Below are 14,555 nucleotides of genomic sequence, written 5' to 3'. Positions count from 1 at the left end.
TCATTTTATTTTCATGAGTTGATCCATTGTCCCATTTAGTTCCATTCCGCCTTCTCACCATAAACGTTGATGTCCTTACTACACAGATACCTATCAATCTCTGAATTAAATACACCCAATGACTTGGCCTTCACTGCCGCCCGTGGCAACAAATTGCTAAAATTGCACCCTCTGGCTAAAAAAAAAATCTTTGCATCTTTGTTCTGAATGGGCGCCATTCAATTCTCAAGTCATGTCCGCTCGTACTAGACTCGCCCACCGTGAGAAACTACTTTTTCACATCCACTCTCTCCATGTCTTTCAAATTTCAAATTGTGTCTATGAGTTCCCCCCCCCCTCCGGATTCTTCCAAACTCCAGTGAGCACACTCCAAGAGTGGTCAGACGTTTTCCATATGTTAACCCTCCCTTTCCAGGAATCATTCTAGTGCATCTCCTCTGAACCCTCTCCAACGTCAGCACATCCTTTCTTAAATAAGGGTCCCAATGCTGCTCACAGCCTCAACGTCACATCCCTGCACCTATATTGTTCTAGAAATGAATGCCAACATTGCATTCGCCTTCTTCACCACCGACTCAACCTCTTCACTTTCTCAAATTTCACAGTGAACTCAGTCATGTTATGATGACTGCCTACGAACTGTGTGTGTGTGTGTGTGTGTGTGTGTGTGTGTGTGTGTGTGTGTGTCTGTGTGTGTGTGTGTGTGTGTGTGTGTGTGTGTGTGTGTGTGTGTGTGTGTGTGTGTGTGTGTATGTGTGTGTGTGAGAGAGAGAGAGAGCTGATTGTGTGTGTGTGTGAGCGGATTGTGTGTGTGTGTGTGTGTGTGTGTGTGTGTGTGTGTGTGTGTGTGTGTATGTGGGTGTGAGCGGATTGTGTGCTGCCAGAATTGGAAGGAAGGGGAGAAGAGAGGAGGCCAGGGCAAAGGTGTAGAGATTGCAATCACTGATGCATCTTGTGTGGAGCTACTCGAACGGCATGTGCATACGGAGCCGTAGAGAGGATCAGATCATGTTTATGGATATCCAGTGGAATGAGGGAGGTGTAACTCTCCCTCATACACGCAACAATTGCCTGTGTCACAGAACGGGAGGAAAGACGACGACGTAGATGAGGAGCGTTTACCGAGTGGAGTGTATCACGGAGACGGGGAGGGGCGTATGGCAACGTATGGGAGGATGAAGAAGGCGATGTGTGCAGGAGAGGGCATGGGTCACGGAGACGAAGCTGCCTATAGGCGAGGGATGAGTGCCGGAGACGGGAGTGGTGCACCAGAGACTGAGTGACGTAGGCTCAACTTTTTGCTTCCTGACTTTGTCAGAGGTCTTAACAACATCTGTCCTAACAACCACTCAACTATCTGCAATGGCATTCTTATTTTCATAAAGTTTTAGAGAGTTCTTACAACATTCGTTCATACCAGCACTACCCTCTTTTAATGGTAAACCTCACCGATGGGGTAATAGTTCCAATCCAGTTGAGGTGTAAAAATGAGGGAGTTGTTCATGGGATACGGCATGAAGCAGCTGAACAAGGTGGTGGCGGTGGCCGCTGCCTCAAAGCAGGAGCCTCTGCTGCCCCCCAGTGTTCACGTGGCAGAAAACAATCTCTGTGGTGAACAATTGTAGATTACCGTTGCATTCAAAGTGCCCAGTGGCCTCAAGTTGCATAACTCTGTGTGTGTGTGTGTGTGAGTGTGTCTGTGTGTGTGTGTGTGTGTGTGTGTGTGTGTGTGTGTGTGTGTGTGTGTGTGTGTGTGTGTGTGTGTGTGTGTGTGAAGGTGTTTTATTGATATCCTCCATATGCTTGCTACGTTTCTATTGTATACATTTTATGTGTGTGTTGTTCCGTGTTGGACTGTTGGTAATGCAATTAACAGCCAGATCCTGGCTGTTTTCATGGGCATTCCCGTGTGATGGAATTACAATTAAACTTAAATCGAATTTAATTGAAATGAAATGAAACCGTCTGGTCTGCGGAGTTCTCACCTTCCGTGGAAGAGAATCCAAGGATACACATACCTGAAGTTCTCATTCCAACCATAATGCTAAACTGAAATTTCTTTCTAAATTTGACCACAAATGAACGTACATAAATTTGCAGAACCTACTCCCCCTTTTTTCCCTATATATTGGCGTCTGAAGCGTAGACAACATAGAAACATAGAAAATCTACGGCACAACAGAGATCCTTTGGCCCACAAATTTTGCCGAACATGTCCTTGCCTTAGAACTACCTAGGCTTTATCATTAGACCTCTATTTTTCTAAGCTCTACTTAGTCATCCACGAGTCTCTCAAAAGACCCTATCATTTCCGCCTCCACCGCCGCCGCCGGCAGCCATTCCACGCCGTCACAACTCTCTGTGCAAATAAACTTACCCTGAAATCACCTCTGTTCCTACTTACAAGCACCATAAAACAGTACCCTTTTGTGCTAGCCATCACAGCCCTGGGGAAAAAGTGTCCGACTATTGTTACGTACCCCGTACCTGGGTGTCTTACCAGCAAATACAGAAGTATCCGTTAAAGTCTGGTGGTACTATTTTCAGCAGTGTTTATTAGTAAAATATACAAGTCAATATCAAGGCAAATATACAGATAATACACGTTAGCAATACTAAACCTAAAATAACAATCAATGATAAACAAGCTCTATCGTTGTATAGGGGATAATGAATTATCATGAGAAAGTATAAAGTTCAGTTCAATTCATGTAGGCTCAGGTAGTTGCTGGTCGATGTGTTGTAATTGTTGGAGAGAGAGAGAGAGAGCGAGAGAGAGAGAGAGGACGATCAAACAGTGACAGCTATTGTCTTCCAAACCTTCCTTTACTTTCTGGATCCGTCGTTTCGTTGTGGCCATTCAGGTATGACCCCTCTGTTCTTTAGCTAGACCGTTCTTCCGTGGTGGACTCGTCACTCCGGCAAAGGTGGACACACACACAAGCCCCCACCGGCCTTGCTATAACCGCTGTGAGTGAAATTGACCGATCCGTTCGGACCCCGATGCCCCACACTTTCTCGTGGGTTTCTGATGCTCACTAGTGTGTCTCCTGCTGCGTCTGAGGGGGTGACACCCCAGACCTCACTTTTATCCCCACTCACGAGGTCTCAGGTGTCAATCAGTTTTGAATGGCTTAGCCCATCAAACCAGCCCACTCCGGCTGCCCACTGAGGAATTTTAATGAACAGAATAGTACCAAGTAAACAGCACTCTCCGCAGCCATACGTCTTTCGGGAGTCATAACATGGTGGATAAACATAACTCTCTCTCAGGCTGTTATCGGTAACAGATGTCCTGGCATGTTTTCTTTTGTCTCTCCTACTCTCTCGTTAGCAGCGTGGTAACAGCAACAGTTTGTGATTCTCCCAGGGGAGGGGGACATTGACAACCTTGCACCCTTCTGCCCACCAGAGTTATTCATCCTTCGTAACACTATCCACTGATAAATGCCTCTCATTATCGTATACACGTCGACCTATTCATCTCTCTTCCTCGGTCGCTGCAAGGAGAAAAGGTCGATTTCACTAAACCTCATAAGGCATTCTCCCCAATCCTAGCTATATCCTTGTACTTTGGGGACCACATACCATTGCAAAATCTCGTTCTCATCCACAGTATCTCTTTTCTGTTCCACTAACAAGGAACACTCTATCGATACAGCTCGCCACATCTCAACCCATTACCTACTGAGCCACAGAACCACAGTCAGTGCCAGAGACCTGACCGTTGAGACTTTCCCCAGCTTCAGCATTTGCACCTCTGTCCTCCCATCCAGAAGTATCCAAAGGGTCTACCTGCTATTGAGCGGGTTGGTCACAAGGGGTCTCTGCACGTCTCTGGATCTGCACTGTCTGTCACCCAGGTTCCTGTATCCTGCACGTTCGGTCTAAATACATCTCTATATATCTCTATCACCCCTATGCACACAGCGAGGAAGTTTCCTTGTTGCAGTACCGGGTCTATCAGTGTGTGGCTGTCACCATGAGGGGCGTGTTCGTATTACGACGAGGGTTGTGTCTGTGATACAAAAGCATTGTAAGGGGTTTTTCAGTGTCCCTTTGAAGATGGTGTCTCTGTGCGTCTTTTTCATGCCGTATGCCTTCTGTGAATTGGTCGTTCCCTCTTGTTATCGATAAATCGTCAAGTGACTTTTCACAAACTAACTCCCTGCACTTTCCACCGGATGAGGTCAGATCACTCTGCTCTTTCTACAGAGCAGAGAAGGTAAATCACACAACAGAACAGACGCTTTGGTTCAAGAATTGTGATATCTCAATTCTGAATTTGTTCTCCCGACATCTGTCTCCTTCCATTCCTTGCACACCCACGTACCTATAGAAGAGCCAGTTAAAAGTCTGTATGGATTTACCTCCACCACCAGAGCTGCCAGAACTTTCCAATTACCCGCCAATCTCTGTGACGACAAAAACTTGCGAAATTCATCTCCTTTGAACCTACCCGCTCTTACCTCAATGCAGGTCTTCTAATATTAGACATTTCCACCCTACGGGTAAAAGATACAAGCTCTGTGGTCTACTTGCGTCCCGTATTGTTATAAACCTCAAAACTAAACTTAACTCGAGGTTGCATCTATCCTTTTCCATACTTATCCTGTATCTAATGGCATTACCAACACTAGATGCAAATTGTTCCCTGACACACACTTCTGACCCCTTGCGTGTCCTAATCGCTAGGATGAGATCAAGTATTGCACTCTCTCATTGGGACTATCTATCTGCTGATTAAGGTTCCTTCCTTAACTGATTAAGAAAACTATCCCAGTGATCCTTTCACAGTCAGTACCAAGAATCTTAAACTCACCCGATGCCACAACCTGATGTCTCTTACAATAGACTCCGAACTCTCCACAGATTTGTTCCTCTAAATCCCCCGACTGTACGGTGGTCGATAATGTTGCCCCATGAACGAGTTCATACCCTTCTCATTCCTCAGTTCCACCTCTGAAGCCTCACCTTAGCTTAAATTATATAAACATTAGTACGACAAAAACAGCGGTAAACTGGAAGGCTGAGCTAACAGACTTGCCCCTCCTGAAAACAAATCTTACTAATGGCTCTCTCATGCTTTCAATCGTTGGCTCCGACCCTGAGCTCATCTGCTCTTCGTATAATACTTATTGCTTTGAAATGGACGTAGCTCAGAACATGAGATCCAGCAGGTTCAACGTTTTGCTCGCTGACTTTATCTGAGGTCTTGACAACATCTGTCCCAACAATGACTCAACTTTCTGTTCAATCATTCTGGTTATCATCCCCCTGCAACTCTGGCTTAAACAACACATCGACCCCTTTCTTAATGGCAAACCTTCCCGCTGGGATATTAGTTCCACTCCGGTTCAGGTGTAAACTGAGAGAGTTGCCAGATGGCGGAGAAAATGAAGGAGCTGCACAACGAGGGGCGGTGTGGCGCGATCTCCAGGCAGGAGTCTGTGCTGTCTCCCAGTGTTCATTCGGCAGAACACAAGAGTAGTTGTTGTAGTTTCTAGATTTCGGTGGCTTTTACACTGTCTAGGACCTCAAGCTGATTATATATACATGTGCTCGTGCGCGCGCGTGCGTGTGTGCGCCTGTACATAAAGCGTGAATATATCTCACTGATACCCTACATATGCTTGCTAACTTGCTATTTTATACATATTACGTGAGCTTGGTGTTGTGTTTTTGAAGCTTGGCCCTGGCGGTCATATGTGATGGAATTGCAAATAAACTTGAAATGAATTGAATTGAAATGAAATAAACCGCTCGGTTTGCAGAGGTCGCAGCTTCCGAGCAGGAGCGCCCAGTGATACAGATATCTCAAGACTTCGTTCCAAATCCTAACATTTCAGTCACAGTTTAAACTGAATGTTCTTTCAAAGTTTGCAGAACCGGCTCCATTTTCCTGCCTATATACTGGTTAGTATATCGACCGCATACCATTGAGAAATCTCGTTCTCGTCCTCAGTACCTCTTTTCTGCTCACCTAACAAAGACTACCCTCAGGATAATGCTCGCCAAATTTCACTCCTTTCCTTTCTGAGCCACAGAGCCATAGTCTCTGTCAGAGACCTGACCGGTGAGACTTTCCCCTGCTTGGTAATTTGCACCCCTCTCCTCCCATCCAGAAGCATCCAAAGTGGTCTACCTGTTATTGAGCGGATTGGCCGCAAGGGGTGTCTGCACTGGCTCTGGTCTAAAGTGGTCTAACGCATCTTTCCGCACATCTACCCTCATCCCATCCGCCCACCACCCCACTCGGGATGAAGTTTTGTCCATACAAACGATCGGCCTGTTCACACAGAATAGAGCAAAGGCTCAGAAACGAGAGATCAATATCCGTTTGAAGGGAGCTGGTTGGTGTAACACTGGACGTCACCTCTCCCCCTTCCTCGCCATACTTCTATATAAACAGTGAGAGGGGGACGTGTAAAGGAGGAAGACGGTTAATGGAAGCGGGGTGGACCTGCAGGGGATCAAGCAGATCAGGGAGACGTGGAGGTGTTGGAGAAGGAGGAGATGACGAAGACGGCACGCAGCGCAGTGAACGGAGGGTTGCTAGAGTCAAGAAGTGTGGAAGAAGAATGCGGTGGCGGAAACGGAGAGGGCTGCAGAGGAAGTCGTGGCGGACGGTGACAAGGATGGTCGTCTGGGAAGGAGGATTGACGAGAAACAGGAGGCCGAAATCTCAATGATCCAGAAACACCTTCTTCCCTTCCGCTGGCATTTTCTTGAACGTATGAGCACCACCTCCACATTTTTTGCGGCATTTATTAGCTTGTTGCATTTGTCGGTAATTTTTACATATTAGCGCCCCACTGATCCTTCAAAAGAACAAATCTCAGGTGGTCTACGTCACAGATAATAAAACAGACCGTGAATCCGGTAGAGAAGATGCGATACTGGTGGACAGGATATTTGACACGCTGCCCTTCATCAGTCAGGGCACTGAGTACGGGAGTCGGAGGACACGTTGCAGTTGCAAATGACGTCGGTCAGGCCGCACATGGAGTATGGAGTTTAGTTCTGCTTGCCTTGCTCTGAGAAAAATCTCAACGAACTGGAAAGATTACAGAGGGAGAATTCCGAAGTTTCTGCCAGGATTTTAGGAGCTGAGTTATGGTGCAGTCGGAAATTTTCAGGCTTTATTTTGTGACCATGTAGAGCTGTACAAAACTACAAGGGGCACGGATAAGGCGAATACATGCACTCTTATTCCACAGGACTGGGGTATCGAGAACATTGACGCGCATGATTGAGGTGAGAGTAGCTGAAGACAGAAGCGGGAGAGCGAGTTGAGTTCGATAAAAGGGAAAGAGAGGGATTGGGAGAGTGTGTAGAGGGGGAATAGAGAATCGAGAGAGAGACAGGGATAGAAGAGGAAGAGTTCGGGGAAAGGGAGGCGAGATGCGGGAGGGAGAAAATGCGGATGAAATGGAAGAGGCGGGAGTGGAGTGGGATGAGAGAGAGTGTTCAGAGGAACGAAGGTGAAGAGTGGGCGAGATGGTGGGTAAGATTGCGATAGAGGGAAAGATAATAAGGCAAGGGTGAGAGGCAGAGCTGATGATGTAATGTGAGTCGGTGAGATAAAGACGGTTTTGCCACTTGTTTAAGTCGACCCTATTGACTGTTGACAGAGATCCTGGATCTTTTCAGAAAGATCTGAGCACAGAAGCGCCGACTTCTCGCAGATGAAGCAACGCTTATCCTCACTGCAATGTTCAAAGTGAGGGTACCATCCACATTCAATGCATTCGAAGACTCCAGCCTTCATTTGGAACACGATATTCGAGGCCACTCTCCTATCAAGAAGGGGTAAGCAATATCAGCGTACCTTCAGCAGGCAGCCGTGTGTTAGTCCCCAAAATCACTGACGCCCACTCTCGCCAACGACCTGCGGCACCCCAAAATTTCCCACAATCCCACTTTCCCAGCACAGCCCTGTCTCAGTATCCAGAATTTTCTCAATGGTCCACTTTCTCCCTGCAGCCCTTTGTCAGTCCCCAAAATATTCCCACAGCGTCAGTCTCTCCCAAGGCCCCATGTCAGTCCTCAAAATGCTGCCACATCTTCAATGTCTCCCCACAGGCCTGTGTTTTCTGCCTAAGTACTCAGACTCACCACTCCCACCACACAGATCAGTGTCAGTCCAAACTACACTGCCTGACTCTCTCCCCACAGCCCCGTGCCGGAACCCAAAATAATCCCACTGCTCAACCCTCTTCTTAGAGACCTGTGTCAATCACCAAAACACCTCCCGCTTCCCATGATCTCCCCACGGACGTGTCTCAGTCCCCAGAGTACTCCCACTGAACTATTCTCTCCCCTCAGATCTGTGTGTGTCCCCTATGTACACCCCTCCCTCATTCCCTCACCACAGACATGTGCTAGGCCCCAAAGTGTTCCCACTGCCTCACTCTCTCCTACAACCTGGGTCAGTTCCCAAAAGAGCTCTGCAGCTCCAGTCTCTCCCCACAGACCCGTGTTAGTCCCCAAAATACGTGTACATCCCACTTTCACTCCAAGACCCCGCGCGAGTCCCCACGATAAACCCAATGCCTAGCCTTCTCCCTAAAGATCTGTGGCAACCACCAAAACACTCCCACTTCGCACTCTCTTCCCACAGCCCATGCCAGTTCCCACATTAATTCAACTGCACACCCTCTACCAACAGACTTTGTCAATCCCCAAACAAAGCCAATTGCACACGCTCTCCATACAGCCCTTATCAGTCCGCAAACTAATATCAATGCCCACTCCTTCTAGCAAACAGCGTCAGTCCCCAAACTAATCTCACTGCCCACTCCCCTCTCGCAGACTGTGTCAGTCCCCAAACTAAACACATTGCCCACTCCCTTCACTCAGCCTGCACCGATCCCCGACTCACTCTTTTCTCAGAAACTTGCAATACCCCAAATCTCACCCATAGTTGCATTTTCCAATCCAGTATGAACTGCCTTGGTCGCGGACAGATTTCTCAACAAAATTCTGTGAAAATAAATTACTATCATTAAAGTTTGAATTTAAGGAGCGTCACGTTACGTCTGACAAAGGGAGAGCGCGAAGGGATGGTGTGGAAGGAACTCTGTATCTCACACCAGTAGAATGTGATGGCAAGATGCAGGGAGCCTCACTCTGTGTCTGAACCGGGGAGTGTGTAATGCGACGGTGTGGTGGGAGATCACTCTGTGTCTGACACCGGGAGTGTGTGATGAGACGGTATGGAAGGGAGATCACTCTGTGTCTGACCATGGGAGTGTGTGATGGGACGTACTGGAGGGAGACTCACTCTGCGTCTGAACCGGGGAGTGTGTGATGCGACGGTGTGGAGTGAGCTTCACTTTGTGTCTGATCAAGGGAGTGTGAGTTGGGACGGTGATGCTGGAGCCTAACTCTGACTCTGAGCCCCGGAGTGTGTGATGAGACCGTATGGAGGGAGCTCTCTCTCTCTCTCTCTCTCTCTATCTATCTATCTATCTATCTATCTATCTATCTATCTATATATATATATATACTGCTCTTCAGTTCATCTGACAAATACCTCTTCCTAGCTTGAACTGATTTCAAGTAGATTCGATTTAGAGTTGCAGCAATGCAGATCGGCCTCAGTGTAGGATCTTTCAAACGTGGATATGTAATAAAGCCGGTCTTCATTTCTTTTTTTAAAAACTTATTTTATTGCATTTTTAAATGTTTACAAAGTAAAGTATGAAAAAACAATGTATGTAACCCTTACCCCCTCCCCTTAACCCCTCCCCCTAACTGCCCTATAGAAAAAAAAGAGAATGAAAGAAAAAAAAAAGAAAGAAAGAAAGAATGCCTGGTTGTTGGAAGAACTCCACATGCTCCATGGAATTCGTAATAACTTTAATATGTATATTTATTTCTTTCCCCTAATAAGCAATTGTTTCATCTTCAGAGCATCTATATATTTATTCCTGTCTTTTGTAAATAAGGGCTCCAAAATTTCAGAAATGTTTCATATTTATCTCTTAAATTATAAGTATTTTTTTCTAATGGAATACAACCATAGATTTCTTTCTTCCAAGAGTCTATACTTAAATGTGTATCCGATTTCCAAGTAACTGCAATAGCTTTTTTGGCTACTGCCAGTGCAATTTTTATAAATTCTTTCTGATACTTATTTAGTTTGAGTTTCGGTTTTATCCCTTCAATATCACCTAGTAAAAATAATATTGGATTATGAGGAAATTGTGTTCCTGTAATTTGTTCCAGTAAAAGTCTTAAATTTGTCCAAAAAGGTTGAATTTTAGAGCAAGACCATGTCGAATGTAAAAAGGTACCAGTTTCCTGGTTACATCGGAAACACTGATCCGATAAATTTGGATTTATTTTTTTTTTATTTTTTTGTGGTGTAATATATAATTGATGTAGAAAATTATACTGCGCTAATCTTAACCGAACATTTATTGTATATGTCATACTATCAAGACACAGTCTTGACCAATTTGTTTCTTCAATTTTAATATTCAAATCACTTTCCCATTTTTGTCTTGACTTATGGACTCCTTGTTTAAATACCTGTCTTTGAATCAAATTATACATACAATATATAATTTTTTTATTATTTCCTTTTTGAATTAAAATTTCTATTTCATTAGATTTCGGCAATAACATTGTTTGACCTAATTTTTCTCTTAAATAAGCCCTTAATTGAAAGTAACAAAATAAAGTGTTATTTGATATTTTATATTTATTCTTTAATTGATCAAATGACATTAATATACCTCCTTCAAAACAATTCCCTATATATCTAATCACATTTTGAATCCAATTATATAAAAGTTGATTGTCCATTGTGAAAGGAATAAGTCTATTTTGAATTAAAGATCTCTTTGCTAATAAAGATTTTTTTGTCTCATCATCAACATTTATCTTATTCCATAAATCAATCAAATGTTTTAATATAGGAGATTCTTTCTGTTCCCGTATCCATTTAGATTCCCATTTGTATATAAAATCTTCTGGTACGTTTTCTCCTATTTTATCTAATTCTATTCTAATCCATGCCGGTTTATCTTTCTCGAAAAAAGATGCAATAAATCTAAGTTGATTTGCTTTATAATAATTCCTAAAATTTGAAAGTTGTAATCCTCCTGGATCAAATTTCCATGTCAATTTTTCCAACGATATTCTTGATATCTTACCTTTCCAGAGGAATTTCCTCACATATTTGTTTAACTCTTGAAAAAACTTCTGGGGTAATTGATCGGTAATGATTGAAATAAATATTGTAATCTAGGGAATATATTAATTTTTATAGTATTTACTCTACCTACTAATGTTATTGGTAATGCCATCCATTTTTCAAGATCTTCCTGAATTTTTTTCAAAAGTGGTAAATAATTTAATTTGTGTAAGATTTTTATATCATTATCAACTCTTATACCTAAATATTTTATACCATTTGCTGGCCATCTAAATTGAGTTATTAATCGACATTGATTATAATCTCCTTTAGTAAGAGGTAAAATTTCACTTTTATCCCAATTTATTTTATAACCCGATATTTTCCCATATTCTTCTAGTCTATAAGATAATTTGCGTAGTGAATGTAATGGATCTGTTAAATAAAGTAGAACATCATCAGCAAATAAGTTAATCTTGTATTCTTCCTGATTAACTCTGAAACCCTTAATATCTGGGTCCATTCTAATTAATTCAGCTGGTGGTTCTATTGCCAACACAAGTAAAGCAGGTGATAGTGGGCAACCTTGCCTTGTTGATCTTGTTAACTGAAATGATGTTGAAATTTGACCATTTGTCACTACTTTAGCTTTGGGATTAGTATTTAAGGTTTTAATCCATTTTATAAATGATGTTCCTAGTCCATATTTTTCCAGTACCCTAAATAAAAAATCCCATTCCAATCTATCAAATGCTTTATCTACATCTAAAGCAACTGCCACACTCATTTCCTCCCTCTTTTGTGCTAGATGGATTATACTAAATAACCGAGTTACATTATCTGCCGATTGTCTATTTTTCATAAATCCTGTTTGATCCATATGCACTAATTTTGGTAAGCATTTAGATGATCTATTAGATAAGATTTTTGCTGTTATTTTATAATCGGTGTTTAATAAATAAATAGGTCTATATGATGTTGGTTTTAAAAGGTCTCTATCTTTTTTTGGCAACACTATTAAAATAGCTGTTGAAAAAGATTCTGGAAGTTTATGCGTTCTTTCCGCTTGATATATTAACTCCATAAAAGGAGGAATTAATAAATCTTTAAACTTTTTTATAAAATTCAGGTGGAAAACCATCTTCTCCTGGAGATTTATTACTTTGAAGTGATCCCAAAGCTTCTTCAACTTCCTTCAATGTAAAAGGCATACCTAATCCCTTCTGTTCTTCTGTATTTAATTTTGGAAGAGTTATTTGTGATAAAAATTCTTCTATCTTAACGTCATCATTCTTTGATTCTGATTCATACAACTCAGAATAAAAATTCTTAAAAGCCTCATTAATTTCTAGAGGTTTATAAGTAATTTCATTCACTTTTGTTCGAATTGCATTTATTGTTTTAGAAATCTGATCTGTTTTTAACTGCCATGCAAGAAATTCACCTAGTTCATAATATCTCTGTTTAGTTCTCATAATTGCTTTTTCTGTTCAATATGTCTGGAGTGTATTATGTTTTAACTTCTTATTAATAAGTTGCCTTCGTTTTTCTTCTGTCATATTTCTTTGAGATTCTTTTTCTAATTTTATAATCTCTTTTTCCAATTGATCTATTTCTATCATATATTCCTTCTTAATTTTAGAAGTATAACATTATCTGGCCTCTCAAATATGCTATCATTGCTTCCCACAATATAAATTTATCATCAACTGAATGTAAATTTGTATCTAAAAAGAACTGAATCTGCTTTTTCATAAAATCACAAAAATCTTGACGTTTTAGTAGAATTGAATGAAATCTCCATCTATAAATTGATTCCTCTTTATCTATCATTATCATTGTCATTATTAAAGGAGAGTGATCAGACAATATTCTTGCTTTATATTCCACATTTTTCACTCTATCTTGAGTATTTGTTGATAATAGGAAAAAATCTATCCTTGAATATGTTTTATGTCTATTTGAATAAAATGAATAATCCCTTTCTTTTGCATTGATTCTTCTCCATATATCAATCAAATTTAAATCTTTCATCAATGATAGAGTTAATTTTGCTACTTTTGATTTTGTAATAGCCTTTGTTGATCTATCTAAAACTGGATCTAAACAAAATATTAAAATCTCCACCTATTAATATTTTATCATGTGCTTTAGCCAAATTCAAAAAGACCTCCTATATAAATTTTACATCATTTTCATTTGGTGCATAAATATTCATAAGAGTCCATAGTTCTGAAAAAAATTGACAATGTATAATTAAATATCTTCCGGCCGAATCAATTAATATATTTTGTATTTTAATTGGTAAATTTTTATTAACCAAAATTGCAACTCCTCTTGCCTTTGAGTTAAGTGAAACTGCAATAACATTTCCAACCCAGTCTCTTTTTAATTTCTGATGTTCTATATCCGTTAAATGAGTTTCTTGTAAGAAAGCTATATCTATTTTCATTTTTTTTTATTATATGTTAAAATTCTTTTTCTTTTTATTGGTCCATTAAGCCCACTAACATTAAAACTTAAAAAAAATCAATAAATTAGTCATTATTTTTATTTATGTCACTCCAATCTATAATAATACCTAATCTTTCAACTTTCATTGCATCCTGGGAAATCTTTTTAGAAGTCACCATGTTGCTATGTGTGTCCCCACCAATCATCCAGGCAAAACAATAGAAGAAAAATAGAAAATAAAGAAAAAAACAAAATACCCCCTTACTAATGTTGTGAAAGAAAAAAAACACAACATTACCCCCCTCTATTGTACGGGTCATGGCAATCGCCATGATTACACACGTGAATCCCGTAGTAACCGATTCAAAGCTCCGCAGCCCCCCGCAACATAAAAAGTATATATTAAAAAACATACTATTCTCAATTAATATTTCTAAAATTTTACTTTTCTCCCTTATATCGTCCTTAAATGTCCATCAGTTCCATTTGCTTTCTCTGTCTTCGTCTTTAACCATTACATTTAGAAATCGCTACGTTTAATTAACGAAGAGATGGAAGGTTTTGTGCAAACACCTCCGCATCTGGATAATCAGAAAAAAATCTTTTTCCTTCCTCCAAAAAATGTATCAGTGTTGCTGGGTGACGCATTAAAAACTTATAACCTTTGTCCCATAAAACATTTTTAGCTGGATTAAATTCTTTCTTTCTCTTCAAAAGGTTATAACTTATATCAGGATAAAAAAGAACTGGTTTCCCTGCTATCATCAACGGACCTTTTCTACTTTTAGCACCCTGGGCAGCCGCCCTCAAAATCTTTTCTTTATCCTGGTATCTTAAACATCTTATCAAAATTGATCGCGGATTTTGATCATCTTGAGATCTTGGTCTTAAGGCTCTGTGCACCCTTTCAATCTCAATTAAAGTTTCTTCTCCCATTTCCAATTTCTCAGGAATC

At 41.2% G+C, this 14,555-nt stretch overlaps 1 long non-coding RNA gene across 1 annotated transcript in view; it reads right to left on the bottom strand.

Moving 5' to 3' along the window:
* Nucleotides 1–8,846: 8,846 nt before the first annotated feature.
* Nucleotides 8,847–14,555, bottom strand: part of LOC132388221 (uncharacterized) — a 270,004-nt gene continuing 264,295 nt past the window's right edge. The window contains exon 5 of the long non-coding RNA XR_009510184.1: nt 8,847–8,985. This is a non-coding gene — a long non-coding RNA (uncharacterized LOC132388221). The remainder of the gene's footprint in view (nt 8,986–14,555) is intronic.

The sequence above is a fragment of the Hypanus sabinus genome, unplaced genomic scaffold, assembly GCF_030144855.1.
Source record: "Hypanus sabinus isolate sHypSab1 unplaced genomic scaffold, sHypSab1.hap1 scaffold_279, whole genome shotgun sequence".
NCBI classification, from domain to species: domain Eukaryota; kingdom Metazoa; phylum Chordata; class Chondrichthyes; order Myliobatiformes; family Dasyatidae; genus Hypanus; species Hypanus sabinus.
Note: the sequence above shows the minus strand (reverse complement) of the source record. Positions and strands in the feature narration are given on the sequence as shown.